Here is a 16,284-nt window from a genome sequence, read left to right as displayed (position 1 = left end):
AGCCATCGGCTGCGGCACTGCTCCCAGCCCCATCTAGATGTGCAGGAAAAAGTATTGTGCCTTTGGGCCACAGGTAACTGACCTGTTCATAGCTGGGCCTCGGCAGTGAGGCAGCTCTGAATTGTCAAAGATAGTAGGCAGATGCCCTCTTGCATTTGTTGGTTAGGGGAGGGGCCATGTGAACATTTCCATATGCACTGGGGTAGGGGAGTAGAGTTAAGGTGTGGAGTCAGTTCCTTTCCTAAGGTTAAGCATAACCTTGCTTGAGATGCCACAGCGGAGCCACCATGCCTTTGTGGGAGGTCTATGCCAGAAGAAGGGTAAATTGACAAGTGGCTAAATTTATGTGAGTGGGAAAGGCTGATAATTGCAGATTCAGTACCTGAGCACACCTCTGGGATGGGGGAGTAGATATGATTTTGACTGCTATTAGGAAAGGGATTTATTAACAAACTGGGCATTGGACAGGGGTAAGGGGAAGGAGCCAAGCAAATTGCTGGCATCTTGTGGTGGTAGGTGCCCAGTACAGCTAATCATTCAACAGAGGTGAAGATGCCTCATAAAGTGGAACTGGAAGTGGGTTAGGAAAATGGGGCTGGGGGCTCCAAATATCTGGTACAGTGAGGAAACAGCCCTCTTTCTCCACCCCCTTAACCCTCGTACAAGGGGAGGGTGGTGAGATTCCCAACAGCAGTTGTAGCACCAGATGGAATGGGGTAAATCCTTCATCCTTCCTTTGTAATCTGTACAACTTGGTGAAGTGCACTGGATGAGTTATTGATGGCTGTTTGTTGTATAACATGGGAAAAAAACAACAGCAGCACACCACATGTCATTAATCCCAAGTGGGCAATTTTTAACCTTCCAGAAGGTGTCACTGAGGATGTCTGTATACCTTTTGTCTTGATTATTCTGTTATAAAATAGTTTTTCTTTTGTAACTATCTTCATTTTGATGGCATTTTATGGATCTGAAATGGATTATACAGAGGGGATATAAAGTCTTTTATGGTATAGTTTCAGCTTGATACCCTAGATTAGAATCAGATTTTTGGTGGATTCTTTGCTCCAACTAGAGAAACATGTGTTTAGTACTTGCTATTTTTTTCTCATTTCTCTCTCTGATGTTGTAAATGTGGTGAGTGCCATCAGTAATTAAAGTGGGCTGGACTCATGAGTACATAGTTTCACTTCCTCTTTACTAGGTGCAACACTGTTCCAGGAATCCTCTACTCTTACCTGCAACTCCCAACTTCATTCTCCACATTCCCATTAATTCTCTATGGCCTACAATACGGTGACCAACCAGCCTTGTCAGGCCTACAGGTCACCACTTGTGGTATGCCAGCATCTGAAACACCGCTCACACATCTTAGGGTTCAGCTACCCTGGTGCTGAAGCCTGGTGACTTGTATTGTGTAAAGCATGTAAAAATTCATTATATTCTGCATCAAACTATGGAGTGCACCAGGTTCTCTGATAATTCAAAATGCACAAGCTCAGAAGCATCCTGGCATCCTACATCATCCTCCCACCCCCATCTCCCTGTTCAGCTTTAACTTGTGCACACCAATGGCAAGGAGGTGTGGGCTGCCAGAATGCTGAGAACTTGTAGACAGGGTACATTGGGTTGGGGGCAGCTGTCCAGAGGATGTAGGGGAGGTCACTGTTTGCCATTAGAGGAAGCCAGGACTGTGCCTTTGGTGTATACAGGAGCCAGATCCAGGACAGTAAGAATTAAAACAGATGGAGCATAAAGAATGGAATGGTCATCTTTCCTCTCCAGATCTACTCCTAATCACCTGGCTTTGGTTCTCTTTTAGGGGCTGAGAGAGTGTTTTGGCAGCACATGAGCTTTGGCAGCACATAAGATCTCCCTCTCCCTGCTACCCTGGCCGACCTTCTTTGGCTGCTTTAGTTTTCTTTCTTAAGCAGCCAGTGCTGCTGTGCCTGGCTGAACTTGCTGATCTGTTGATGTCAGAAGTGGGAGGAGGGGTGCGGACTCTGTCTGAAAAAGCAGGAAGAAAAGGATAAAATTAGAGATGATACTAGAACTTTCTAAGATCTTTAAAATGCCTTGCCTGATTAATGTAAAACTTTGCCAAGAGACCAAACATAAAATTTCAGTTTGAAGGGAGAGATTCATCATAAGAGAGAGATCTCCTTTCTTCAGCAAGCTTCATCTTGTAGAAGGAAAATCTGAATCTCTTTGCATTTTATCATTAACTTTAAGCAGCTTATGTCAAGGATTGTTTTATTGTAGTTCCTGTTTAACCTGGAGAATTGCAAATAGTTTTGCAAATTATTCATCCTTTCAGGACCTAGGCCTTCAAACTCTTGCACTCTATTTTCCATGTAAATCTCCAGTGGTCTTATTGCATCTTTCTAATAAATATTGGTCTTCAACACTTCAAAAGGGTTAAGGCAATTGTTGTAGTCTGGCATGTCTTACTTATGTGTGAAATTGGTGTGTTGTAACATGCATCTGCTATAGTACTGTGAAAAGACAAGGGGCTAGATTGAGAAAGGTACCTAAATTTGGTATTTAAACACCTAAACCCCATTTCCGGCACTACTGCAATTCACAAAACTCCTGGCGAACCCTAAACACACCCTAAATGCACCTAAACTCACTCAACACCTAAATTTTTTTCAGCAAAAAGTTCTCTCCCCTCTTATGTTTCTGCCTCGGATAATGTGTGCTGCTGCGTCTTTAGCTCACCTGAGGGGCTCCAAATCCAGTCAGGATTGGGCCCTCAGGTGAGTTCACACCCAGCAGCCAAGGGTTGGGGAAAGGAGGCTCTCCCTCAACTTTGAACCCAGTAGTTAGAGGATATGCATGTGGGAGGCTCCTGTGGAAGTTGTTATACTCTCAATAAATAAATGAAGGGTCATTGGGCCAGAGAGAGACTGACACTCTTGCCTGGGGGTTAGAGCACTGACTCAAGATATGGGAGACCCAGGATCCAGCTGCTTTGGATGAATAATTAGTCATTGCAGTGACGTGGAGCAGCTGCTTCAGGAGAGAGTGAAGTAGCCCCACTCAGAACATCCCATGGCCCAATGGTTAGGCACTCACCTGAGAAGTGGTAGATCTCTTTTCAACTCCCTTCTTCTCATCAGGTGGAGGGGGGACTTGAACTGGGGTTTCCCCTATCTAGAGTGACCAGACAGCAGTGTTAACAATTGGGACGGGGGTGGGGGGTAATAGACAAAGCCCCAAAAAATCAGGACTGTCCCTATAAAATCGGATCATCTGGTCACCCTACCCTCATCCCATGTGAGTACTCTTGCTATGAGGGTGCTCCTCCTAAACACCATAGGTGTCTAACTCCAAAGAGGGCTCACAGCTGAGAATAGCCAGCAGTGATAGAGGCTCCCTACAGCCTGGACTTAGGTGCCTATCTCCATGAGAGGGGCAGGGCTTAGCACACACCCGTCTTGTCAGCATCTCCTATTGGCTAGCTTAGGCAGCTCCTTGTCTAGTATGCGGGCTTTTGTGAATCTTAGTCTAAGGCACCTGTCTCTGCTAATTCATTGTATAGGGTGCCTAGGCACCTAACTCAGATTTAGTGAATCATAGTGTGTGTTCCTCTGATTTTTTTTTCTCCCCCCCCCCCCCCCCAAGTCACCTAAAAGTTTGCTTAGGTGATTTTGTGATCTAGGCCAAAGTGATTGAATGTATTTATGCCACTGTCTCAAAAACCAGTTTATGCTGAATTTGTCCTACCTTCTGACCCCTCAAAAATGAGATATTGGAAAGTAATGATTGTTTTCTATTATAATTTTCCACAACAGCACTTCTTTGCTATGTACGAAATACAAGGGATTTGTTATGTAATAAATACAAGCAGGACCTCTGAGAAGGGTGGCAACAGGTTTACATTATGCCATGTTTAAGGGAAACAAAAACTAGTTAAATATTTATGGGTCGTGCTTTTACATTATCTATTCATCTTAATTTGAAAATGCAAAGAACAGATTTTTGTTTGCTTTTAAAAAAGCATAATTGCTTAAACTTCATGTGAGTGGAATTTACGTATTTTAGCATAGGACTGTCTTGTCTGCATGCAACTTTGGCTTTTATGTTTGCCCTTAACAAACACATGATATTAATTGTCCTAAATTCCCGTTTGCCAGTTGCTATGCTGTGTTAGCTTGTGAAAGGATTCTTCTGTAGTCTATTACGAAAGATTGCAATTATTTACTAAGTGGTTGAATAGCTGGGGAATATCTCCCACTGAACAGTGGCCAATTGAATTTCCACTGACATATGCTCCAACCTCAACTGTTACACTCTATTAATATAGGCAGTTTCCCACATCAAAAGGTGAGTTTTGCACCAAAGTTCTAAAACCTCCTCCTTTAAATTTGCCCTAAATCCAGATGTCCATAGAAAACCAACTTCATACTCTGGATATGAAATGGACTTTAGAATCTATATATACTCGATCAAAAAGTGAAGAAAATCAGGTACCTTATTCTTCTTTCAGAGATATTTTAAATGAAAAAATACTCTCTCTGCAGTAGTTAGTCCCTCCAATGCTCATGCTTTCAGTGAATCAAATCAAATATGTGAGGTATCTAGTAGGAGCCCTCCTGGGGTCATCAAAGTACATACCAAGGGTTCCTCAACATCATGGGGGTGAGAATGAGATTCAATGAGATTAGCAGTGTGGCTACTTGTGATTTGCATTTCCTTCACCCTACACAAGACTGATATTTTGTCATTGTCTGATGCAGCCTTTGGTCTTCCCAGCTTAAATGGAACAAATAATTTTAAAATCAAAAGTAAAACTTTTCATCTCATGTAGAGAAATTTATATTTCTTCCCTAGGAGTTAGTTCACACTGCTTCTCATATGTAAGATCTAGCAATGGCTACCCATGTAAGACTGAGAGAGAGAGAGAGAATTACTTTCCCTTTCTATAGTTTTTATTTCTTATAATGGAGGGTATTCATTGGTCTGGACAGACCGTCCCTGTGTATCAAAATGTTCCTTTTGTGATGTTACATCTTTCTTTCTGTTAATTCCATTATCTACAGTGGCTTTATTGGTGTTTGTCTACTAATTTATATAGTTTCAGTTTTGGAAGTCCCTTCCTGGGATGAGATTATGATGCTGCAGTAGTCCACCATAGGGAGGCTGAACTCCAAGGAAGGAAAGGGGCTGGGGGCATGGGAGGCCAGGCCAAGTTGCCTCTATTGTGGTGTAGTGAGCAGCTCTAAGCTATTTATGTCCAGAATAGTGGATAGAAGAAAAATTACTGGTAAGGAAATTAATTTTTCTCCTATTTAGATTTATAAAAGTAAAAATAAGGCAGCTATTAGGCCCTAAGTGTCTTTAATACTTGATTAAAATAAGCAAACAGACAAATCCAGCAACTAATCTTCACTTTTATAATAAAAATAAACCACTTGGAAAGTACCCCACCACTCAGATACCAACTCTGATATCTCTCTCATCCTAATCCCCCAAAAGACAGGGCATCAAATATGATCTAAAGCTGTGGTTCTCAACAAGGGGTATAGAGTATGCAGAGGTCTTCCAGGGGGTACCTCAGCTCATCTAGATATTTGCCTAGTTTTACAACAGGCTACATAAAAAGCACTAGCAAAGTCAGTACAAACTAAAATTTCATACAGACAATGACTTGTTCATACTGCTCTATATATTATACACTGCAATGCAAGTATAATATTTATATTCCAATTGATTTATTTCATACTTATATGGTAAAAATAAGAAAGTAAACAATTTTTCAGTAATAGTGTGCTGTGACACTTTTGTATTTTTATGTCTGATTTTGTAAGCAAATAGTTTTTAAGTGAGGTGAAACTTGAGGGTACGCAAGACAAATCAGACTCCTGAAAGGGGTACAGTAGTCTGGAAATGTTGAGAGCCACTGGTCTAAAGGGATGCTGCAAAATCCAATACTTTGAGCTATATCAGGGGTCGGCAACCTTTCAGAAGTGGTGTGCCGAGTCTTCATTTATTCACTCTAATTTAAGGTTTTGAGTGCCAGTAATACATTTTAACGTTTTTAGAAGGTCTCTTTCTATGAGTCTATAATATATAACTAAACTATTGTTGTATGTAAAGTAAATAAAGTTTTTAAAATGTTTAAGAAGCTTCATTTAAAATTAAATTAAAATGCAGAGCCCTCCAAACCGGTGGCCAGGACCCAGGCAGTGTGAGTGCCACTGAAAATCAGCTCGCATGCCACCTTCGGCACACATGCCATAGGTTGCCTACCCCTGAGCTATATCAGCCCAATGGGGAAAGAGAGTTCCAAAATTAAGAGGCCCTTCACAGAGAATGACCTGCCAATAGCTCCTTCCCTTCTAAAAGCTGAGGGATGTGTGTAGCTACAGCACCTCTTCTGATCTAATCTCTACAGAGGCAATATAGTTTGACTATCCTTCCCCATCTGGACAAGGACCAGTTCAATGTAATTGGAGGTCACTGTATTATCTCTTGCTCTAAGTGAGTATATTACTCTTATGCCATAGATTCTGAACCAAGAAGGGTCCATTGTGAATTTGTCATCATATCATATAGTCTGACCTCCTGAATAATGCATAGTACTTCCACAAAATAATTCCGAGAGACTATCGTTTAGAAAACCTCCCTTTGTTAAAAGGTCATCATGGATTTGTCATCCGCCAAATTCAGATAAACTTTAACTTTGATCTGCAAAACATACAAACTGTAAAGTATGATAACACAACAGCCATACTTAATCAAGAGAGATTTTTGTTTTGTTTTTGTTTTTTCTTTTAAGGTTGAAATGTATGTGGGATTCAGATACTTCACGAGAATGAAGCCCGCAGTTTTTACCAATTAAGAGCTACTTCCTGCAAACATTACTAAGTGTAATGCATACCACTACTGTGAATAGTCACATTTAAAAGAATATCCTAGTACTGTAGTTGACACTATATATCTGGTAGGAGCCTTGAGTATTTGGGTTGTCAGTAGATAAGGAAATAGTCTGCCCACCTTCTGAGATTTTTAAACCTGGGATCTCTACTCCATGCCTTCACAAGTCCTCTGAGAGACAAGAGTTGTATATAGTGTGATTCATATCCTCATATTACACTGAAAGATTACTGCAATAAATAAATCTATTTCCTGATAAAAGCATTACCGTTTATGTGCTAAAACCTGTTGCTGTATTCTGCAACATATGTCGTTATGTTACTGTAACTTATCAGCTACCTTTTCCAACTGTGCATAATAGCTAAGAATTAACAGTACCTTTATATCACAACTTAAAATAAAATCCACAGATGATCAATGTATTCAACATTCTAATTACTAGGAATATCTGAAATACTTCTGGAAGGATAAACTTTGTGGCAAGACAAACTTTTTAATGGTGTCTATCATAAATTTTAAAACTTAAGGTTTGCATCATTTCTAAACACTTTACGTTACAGAATAGCTGTATACTGTATGTGATAGGAAAGTGGACATGCTCTGTGGCATATCTAAACTCGGTCAACAACAAACCCTTGTGGTTTTTTTGTCATTTTCCTCATTAAGTAGAGAATATGTAAGAATAAATAGGAAAATATAACTGGAGTAAGTTAGCTAGTGGTGCAATGGATAATGATTCCACCAATTCACCATACTGTCTTACTTGAATAATGCAATTGGTGTACATAGATGATAGCTAAGAAGACCGACTACTACCTCAAAGAGGTTTGGTCCAATCTAACACAGATTCCTTTCTTTGTCCTATCATAAAGGGAAAGCAAGTTGGTTTATTTAACAAAAGGCACCATTTTAAAGTTCCAATGTCTGTCTTATTTTTTATTAAACAGCTTACCATTGTAACATAATACTGGCAATTTAGATGGATGTGAAGTGAGGCTTGAGAGCAGGGGCTTGTGGTGGAAGGGAGGCTCAAAGAACTAAGCCTTTAAAAATAAATTGAGAGGGATTAACGAATACAACGAGGTGGACTGCATCAAGAAGCAATCAGATGTAGCCTGATAAGAGCAGATAATTGAGGGGAGAAATGAGTTAAGGGCTTTCAAGAGGTGGAAGGAGTTGACAGTACATAATACTCAAGCCAGGCTGTACCAAGAGGTTAGGACAAATGTAGTGCTGTGCAGAGCTTTGAAAATGAGACTTAAGTAGTTTAAGCGTGTTGTACAATTAGACTAGAAGCCAGTGCATGGTGGGGAGTGTTGCATGATCAGAGAAGTGATCAAGGTAGATCAACATGAGATAGTTATTCAAGGGTATGGAGAGGGGAGAGATAAAGAGGCCTGCTAGTAGAAGGTCATTGTAGTGCAAGATGTCAAAGGTTTAGATAAGAGTTTTGGCAGTGGACACATTCCAGTGTGTCAGAGAAGAAGGTTTACTAAGTTACTCAGAGGTTAATGGCAGAAGGCAAGGAAACTTCAAAAAGAAGCATATGGTTAAATACTGTGCAGTGAATGTTCTGTTCTCGACAGATATTGTCAGGGTGGAATTGATTTAAATCACTATTCAGGAAGACTCAATTTAATCACTTTAATACTACTGCAAAATGTGGGACTACTGCAGAATGATCTCTTCAGAGAGGCAGAAGCACAAACAAGCAGTTCTCCTATCTGTGCATCAAAACAGCTCTAGTTGTCAACTACAGTGCTGTGCAGATGGCTAAGATGGCAAAAGGATTATCTGCTTTTAAGTGTCTGCTGAAATAAGCACTTAGCACGTTGAGCATCTATTGCCACAAGCAGTGAAAATGTGTATTTGGCACACAAGTAATCACAGAAAAGCTTCTGTTTAATGGACCCTTATCAAACAACTACTGTGTTACATGTTCTTGTTATCAGAGAGACAGATGGTTCAATCCAGGCCTTTGTATATAAAATGGAAACTATACAGTACATAACGTGAACTAATAGCATGAGTCACCAGCTTCACTACATATCAAAATGTAACTAATGAGGAGGCCTCCAGGAACCATTTTAGCTCATTAACGAAAAAAGGGGGAAAGCAATAAAACTGAGACTGAGACAATGCCAAGCATGAAACATTTAAATGAATTCACTGTCTTTACTACCGCACACATGAAAATCTAAACTAGAATTGGGTCAATGAAACTATGTAGTAGGAGACTCCTCTTCAAAGCCAACTCCCTAACATCAGAGAATCATCCTCTGACTGATTGTATGACTTGGACTATCTGTATCCCCAGTGGAAATTTTTCATCCTAGTTCCTTGGGATATTGGCAGCTGCTAGAGCAAAAATAGAATGGAGACTGGAATGTGTGACAGATATGGTGCTGTTCTGCAATTTATGAATACAGTACCCTCACATAGTTATTGAGATGTTCACTGTATGAATATTTTGGTTTAGTTTTATAGAGGGCTGTAAGGAAAACCAGCAGCAAGGAAGAAGAGATCAAGATAAGCCACTCCTCAGCTAGGGTCGACTCTACAGTTTTCACCGCCCCAAGCAGCGCACCAGATGGCGGGGGCAGTCCTGCGCCCTTAGGGCGGCAGGTGCGTTTCCGCGGCAGCGGCAATTCGGCGGCAGCTTCTATGTTTACCTGAAGCCGCCGCAGACAGCTAAACATAGAAGCTGCTGCCAAATTGCTGCCACCGTGGAAATGCGCCTGCCGTCCTAAGGGCACACAGACTGCCCCAGCTGTCCGCGGCGGCAATTCGGCGTGCTGCTTGGGGGCAAAACAGGGATTGCCGCCCCAAGCACCAGCTTGGAATGCTGGTGCCTGGAGCCGGCCCTGTCCTCAGCATATCGTTGAGGGTTGTTACAGGACAATGGCAAAGCCACTGCGTTTGAGGATTCTGTCTTGAGCTCCTGCAAAACCTACCAAACTGATTTTTTTAACAAGCAGGGCCCAAAGCCCAGGAACTGATGAGAACAAAGGCACTCTGGCTGTATACAGTGAGACTGTCCAGCGGGGAGGTAGTTATTGGGCAAATCCTGACTGACACCAGCACCTGCTCAGGTGGCTATAGGATGTTAGGCAAGACAAACATGCACGTAGAGATTTGTTTTAAAATCTCTTGCACCTTGTTCATAAAGCCGGCCCTGTATATTCTGAACCATTTCTGGATGTAAAGCAAAGAGAATGAGAGAAAACCATGCTATTAAAATCCTATTGCCATAAAACTCAGTTGTTACGCTACAATGGAATGAAGTATCGAGGGTAGCAATGTTAGTCTGTATCTGCAAAAACAGCAAGGAGTCCGGTAGCACCTTAAAGACTAGCAGATTTATTTGGGCATAAGCTTTCTTGGGTAAAAAACCTCACTTCTTCAGATGCATGGAGTGAAGTGAGGTTTTTTACCCAAGAAAGCTTATGCCCAAATAAATCTGTTAGTCTTTAAGATGCCACCAGACTCCTCCTTGTTGTATCAATGGAATGGTTATCCAGGATTGTAGCAGACTTCCCTTCTTAAACTTACTGCTTCTTATGATGCTCTTCTTCTTCCAGAGCACTGACAAAGCAATGTTAGGTAATGGTAAATGCTCCACTCAGTAATTTTTTGCACTTGTTTACATCCTTTATCCAAATAGTTGTAACCACTTTACAGCACTAAGTTAATTAAGCCTCATAGCGATCCTACAAGCTATAAGCATTACATGCATTTACAGATTGAGTTTACCTTCTGTGTGCTTAGATTTGCCAAATATTCAAGCATCCTCTAATCTTGTGGACTGACTTTTAACTGCTTCACTGATGTATAGGATCTGGGTCCCCCCCCCCGAGGAGTTGAGCATCCACAATTCCAGATGAAGTCAGTGGGAGCTGTAGGCTCTCAGCCCTTCTGAAAATTAGACCCTAAAAGGCTTCAAGTTGGACCTTCAAAGACTGAGATTCTCAAAAGTATCCATTAATTCTATGTTTGGTCCTAAACAGAAACTTGCCCAAGACCATTTAGCAAATCAGTTGCATAGACAGGAACAGAATACAGGAATCTTTGTTCTCACTTGTTTACTCTCACTACTAAACATGCATCCTCTCAACAAAATGTATTAAGGAGCAGACTCTGCCATTTTTTACTCATGTTTTGCAGCACCTTAATCTGTGGGAAGCCCTCTGGATTTCAGTGGTCCTCCATAAAGAATAAGGCACTTCTCAGTGTAAGTTTGGTGGAAGACATCCTTATAAAAAGTGTCACATCGCAATACCCTTTATCTGGATGGGTAGCCCTTACTCCACAACTAGTCCTATTGACTTCAATGGAAGTCCTTCTAGAGAAAAGTACTATTCAGCATAAGTAATGGTATCATAACCCGGCCTAATTGTTTTATTGATGTAAAATATTAAAGCACCAGATTCTACAACCTGTAGTCAGGTTGTATAGTACCTTACTTCTCAGACAGCTGTAGTTACAGGAGACTTCTTTTGCACACTAGAGAGAAACCTAGTTACAATCTACTTCTTTTAGTTGCTTCTGGGGCAGGTGGGTTGCCAGCTTTCTAATCACACAACACCAAACACCCATGCCCCATCCCTTCTCTGAGACCCCACCCCACTCCATCCCCCCCTCCCTCCATTGCTCCCTTTCTGCCACCCTCACTCACTCGCTCATTTGCACTGGGCTGGGGAGGGTCCCTTTTCAACTGGGTGTTCTGGTTGAACAACCAGACACCTGGCAATCCTAGGCAGTGCACAATTGCACTGCCACATACACAAAGCTTGTAGCTTTGCTACAATTCAAACTTCTGCAACTAATACCATAGAAATAAATGGGGCTACGTGAGATTTGGTGGCTTTCAGCAGGAAACTAAGCAAATTTGAATTACAACAAAGTGTTGATTTTCATATAGTGAATGAACTCCACTCAAATTCTCATCAAGGACTCAGTCCTGTAAGGCGCTAAGCAATTCTCAGGACACTCCTAAGAATCAGGCCTATATAAGAGGTTGTTTGTGTCTTAAGTTTTTCTCTCCCCACCTCCAGACTGTCTAGAATTTTTCTGACCTTCAGTATTCTTTGGTCTTATTACTTCTTAACATTTCAACTTTTTCCCCCCAGATTTTTATAATGTAGGGATTACTCAATAAACTAGAACCCTTGTGATAGGGTGCTGGGCAAGAACTGCTGACTCAGCCCTCTGTCATGCCAGCTCCCATTAAGGGAAGTAAATTGGAGCTGGCTAGAAAAAAACTGCGCCTAGTTGATGAATGGGAGCCAGCTATCCACACAATTAGGCTGGGAGGAAGGAAGCCGGGAAAGTGGAGGAGCAAGGGAGTGGAAGCAGAGCAATAGCTCTTCCCTCCTGCATGCAGATACTAGAACCCAAGCTGTGTGTGGTTAAAAAGGTGCTGGGAGCACAACCTATAAATAAACAGCACCAGTGGTTACTGAACCCCAGGGTCTCTGAGTGACTTTGTAAGCACAGCTACACCCTACAGTCAAGAATTTGCAAGAGGTATAAACAGTGGCATCAGTACATCATAAAAGCTACATCTACACTACCTGCCTGAACCCATGGGTACATATTCAGCACAACTATCCTATGCCTCCACTCCTGCTGCCATGGCTATACTACTATTTGTAGCATGCTATCTTGATAAGAGCTAGCATGATTGTCTGCAAACTGGGAATCACACCCCAAGCTCATAGTGTAGACATTCCAAGACACAAGCAATATTGCTCATAGAAATCCATCATCTCAATATGGCACACTGGCAGAACTCAGTCTAGTTAGTATACAGAGTCTATCAAAGCAAGGTGAGATTCCAAAACTTTTATAGCATCACAGTGATGTGCTGCCAATATTTTAACAAGAGCTCTCTCAAAAATTTCCCCCTTACCCTTTGATATTTATGTTCCACATACCAGCAGAACAGAGGGCGTCAGAAACCAGCAAATCTATTATTTTCCTTATTAAACAAAACACTTTTTTCATAACTAAGGAAGGAGGCAATGACACTTAGCCAAAACATTTATATAAAGCTCTACTTTGCAGGAAGTGTTTTGACTTTGTTCCTGAAACATATACAGAATATATCACTAGTGTAGAGCAGGGTTGAGCTTGGATAGTTTGGAGGAAGATTGGGTGAGGGAAATATCTTGAAGGGTGTGAATGGAGTCCCGTGGAGCCAACTGAAGTCACTCAATTAGTGTGGACTGCAAAGAATGAGCCAGCCAGTCCCGAAAGCAGGTGGATCTTCCAATACTTAGATTTACCAAACAACTTCTATAATATCTAACTGGTTACCCAGATAGCCAACAACACAGTTCCCTTAAAGTAACTCAGCCTCACGTTTCCACCCAGACATCCAAGTCAAATATGATGAGGATTACTGAAAATCTTAGTCATCATATTAAAAAAGTTCCTACCAATTCCAAAGGATCAGACACATTTACCTCCCAGGTTAATTAATATTTCAGATCTTACCCAAATACACACTTACAGCCAATTCTTATTAACTAAAGTAAAATTTATTTAAACAAGAAAAGAGTATTGGTTAAAAGATCAGTATACAGACAGGAGTACAATTCTTGGGGTTCAGAAATTGTAATCATAGATGGTGAGTTTTGCAGTTGCAAAGAGTTCTTTCAGAAATAGATAGTAGGTTATAGTCCACTCAGGACTAGGATCTCAGTACTTACGGCTTAGGCTTCCCCTGCATGAAACCTCAAGCAGATCTGAGATAAGAAAGGATTGGGACCCAAAGGTCTTTTATACAATTTCAGGCTCTCTTGTGACAGCTTGGAGTCCTTCGGCGAACAATAGGCACTCATGGGGACTTTGAAGTGGACCCATTTCCTAAGCATTGCTGGAATGATCTCCACAGATTAACATAAGGCAATTGCCTGTTTTTTCCACCATTCACAGATGACTTGCTATACGTTTCAAAGAGAGATGAATACAGCAATATCCTATGTTTACAGTTCATTTAAATGCCCTTTTGATCTCTGAATTAACAGAATACAGCATAGCCGGGGACTGTTTGATTACATTGTTAATCATTACACAGTATATAAGGAAACACATACAATTAGTATCACCTTTAATTTCTATCACTATAGGTTTAACTCTATATTTGGGTGGGGGGAGGTGGTAATCTGAAAACTTCTTCTCCAAACAGTATCTTTAAATTTACAATACTCTAAAGCATCTTCAAAAGGCATTCCATTGAATATATTTCAAGCTTTACCAGTCAATTTTGCAATCAGGGTAGGAACGATTTTATCAGGGATTTCTATTACACAGAGCCTTTCAAAGGTAGACAGATATTCAGCAATATTGTCCTCCTCACTGTATGCAGGACATAAAGTGTTCTTATTTGTGGATTTTTGGAGTGATGGGAGTTGTTGGGGTAGGGGGCCTCTGGTGTTAACCCTGCAAAGTTAACTATGATGGTGAGGATGGAATAGGGCAGCTATATCTTGCAGCTAATTAGCAGGATCTTGGACCCTTATCCGGTATCTATCACCCAGGGCTAGAACGGAAATATAGTGTACCTCCCTGTCCTGTGAGGCAAATAAATAAAGGTGAGAGAAGAATAAAGTAAACAAATAACTTAAGAGACGACAGTGAGATGTGGTTTGACAGTTTGGGGTCTGAAACCCCAGGCCCAACCAAATAGGAACCTTGGCAATAAACAAATAAACTTAAAACAAAATACCCCAGACACTGTGCCATTTCTAGGTGTCGATAGGCAGTAGATACCGTTGTCACAGGCGGCTGACGGACCCTGGGTCTCAAGTGCTTCTGCTGATGCTGAAGAGACGCTTGGTTCTGTGATCACCTGAGGGTGAGCGATCAACAGGGCCTCTGTTTCTTTCTCTGAAAATGATGTGGAGTTCAGAGATTGGTAAGCACAGTCAGTTCTTAATGCTGATGTCTTCAGATGCTGGTCTTCTGATCTTCTGGTCCATGTAGCTGCACAAATACAATGGTACTGTGGCTGCCTCTAGGACAGACAGCAACTAGGCAGCGGGCATTCAGAGTTTATATAGGGACAAGTGCACCAAGTTCTGAGGTAAACTAGCAACTCTCCCGCTGGAACTTGTTTTAACCAGTTCTATGCTGACCGTTGGCTGCCTTTCCTGCCAAAGTTCCAAACGGTGCGAAAATTCAACAAGAAGCTAAACAAAGATGAAGTTGAGCTGTCGTTTGGCAGGCACGCCATTTTGAATTCCAGATCCATATCTAATACATGGTCAAATACCTTAACCAAATATAAAGGCATAAAATACAACTTATTCTAAAGCACAAAACAACTTATAATCTCTTTCATTGGTTAGTGAGTTCTTTAACGTGTTCAGATTGCATATGAACTCCTCAATTAAAGTAGGTTTCTAAATAGTATAAAACTACTAAAAAATGACAGAGTGAGGGGGGGAAAAACCCTACAGACCTCATACCAACATCAGTGAAAGGGACTGGGGAATAGGTGGTCTAGCCTAGTGATCACAGCTGGGCTGGTATCCCCAAGCAAGAATGGCAATGAGGCAGTAGTCAGTGAGCAGGGATGGGAGTAATTGCTAGAGTGAGGATCAATAAGCAAGGGTCAGAGGTTGGAGATCAGAAAGCAAGGTGAGGTCTGGAGTCACAGCAAGCCAGCACGGTGTGGTTACCCAGATAACTTCCTGGCACACCTTCTAAGGTTAAATAGTGAGCATGGGCCAATGATAAGACCACAGGGTACTGTTATGGGCAGTTCTTCCTATGCTGCCTAATCTCCACCAGGCTCCTTGGGGATGGTTCTGCATGGCCTCTTCATAGTGATGTAGGACATCAGCTGGCCCAGGCTTTGCAGACCTGGGTTCTAGTCCCACAGATCCTTACAATCAGCAAGGTAGTGAACCTTTCCACAGCCTACCACGCTTACAGTAATGAGCAAAAAACACAGGGAGAGCACAACAGTGGGTTCTACAGTAACATCAGCATATGCCAAAATGTACAGAATGCAGAGCCTGTGCTAGGCATAAATAGACTAAGCAATTAACTTGCTGAGCTGCTCAAGGGCCCCTCTGTTCACTTCTTATAATATCTTGCCTGTTTTAGTATTGGGGAGAGGGGAAATATTCCTGTTTCGGGTCCCCAGTGGCCTAGCACTGGCTCTGACTGAATGGTATGTGCAACATTTTTTAACACATCCTAGCATAGTGGATCCCAATCAAAGCCTAAAAAAGGGAAAAAGGCTTGTCTGTAACACCTGCTTGGAAAGGCCAACTATTTTCTAGATCCTCATTGAAGTCCCTCCTACAAGGGAGGAGAGAAATTTACAAGTTAATAGAAAGGTTTGAAATCTATTCAAGGGCTTCAGGAGCTGCAGAGTGCACCTTTGCT

The 16,284-nt window shown here is 41.5% G+C and overlaps 1 protein-coding gene and 1 long non-coding RNA gene across 8 annotated transcripts in view; one reads left to right on the top strand and one right to left on the bottom strand.

Annotated features, from left to right (window-relative positions):
- Window positions 1-16,284, top strand: part of PRLR (prolactin receptor) — a 275,125-nt gene that overhangs the window by 88,797 nt on the left and 170,044 nt on the right. The window contains exon 1 of one of the 7 annotated variants that reach the window (XM_045020948.1): window positions 4,343-4,472. The exons of 5 other annotated variants lie outside the window; for them this stretch is intronic. The gene's annotated coding sequence lies outside the window, so the exon portion shown is untranslated. Of the gene's footprint in view, window positions 1-4,342; window positions 4,473-15,165; window positions 15,232-16,284 lie in introns of those variants that run through there. One more of the 7 variants, XM_045020953.1, reaches the window with a different exon arrangement.
- On the bottom strand, window positions 997-15,008 carry LOC123372665. The gene is made up of 3 exons (XR_006580395.1): window positions 14,659-15,008; window positions 3,079-3,156; window positions 997-2,007 (listed from the first exon to the last, which is right to left on the bottom strand). It is a non-coding gene; the product is annotated as an uncharacterized LOC123372665 (long non-coding RNA).

The sequence above is a fragment of the Mauremys mutica genome, chromosome 6 (genome assembly GCF_020497125.1).
Source record: "Mauremys mutica isolate MM-2020 ecotype Southern chromosome 6, ASM2049712v1, whole genome shotgun sequence".
In the NCBI taxonomy this organism is placed as follows: Eukaryota; Metazoa; Chordata; order Testudines; family Geoemydidae; genus Mauremys; species Mauremys mutica.
Note: the sequence above shows the minus strand (reverse complement) of the source record. Positions and strands in the feature narration are given on the sequence as shown.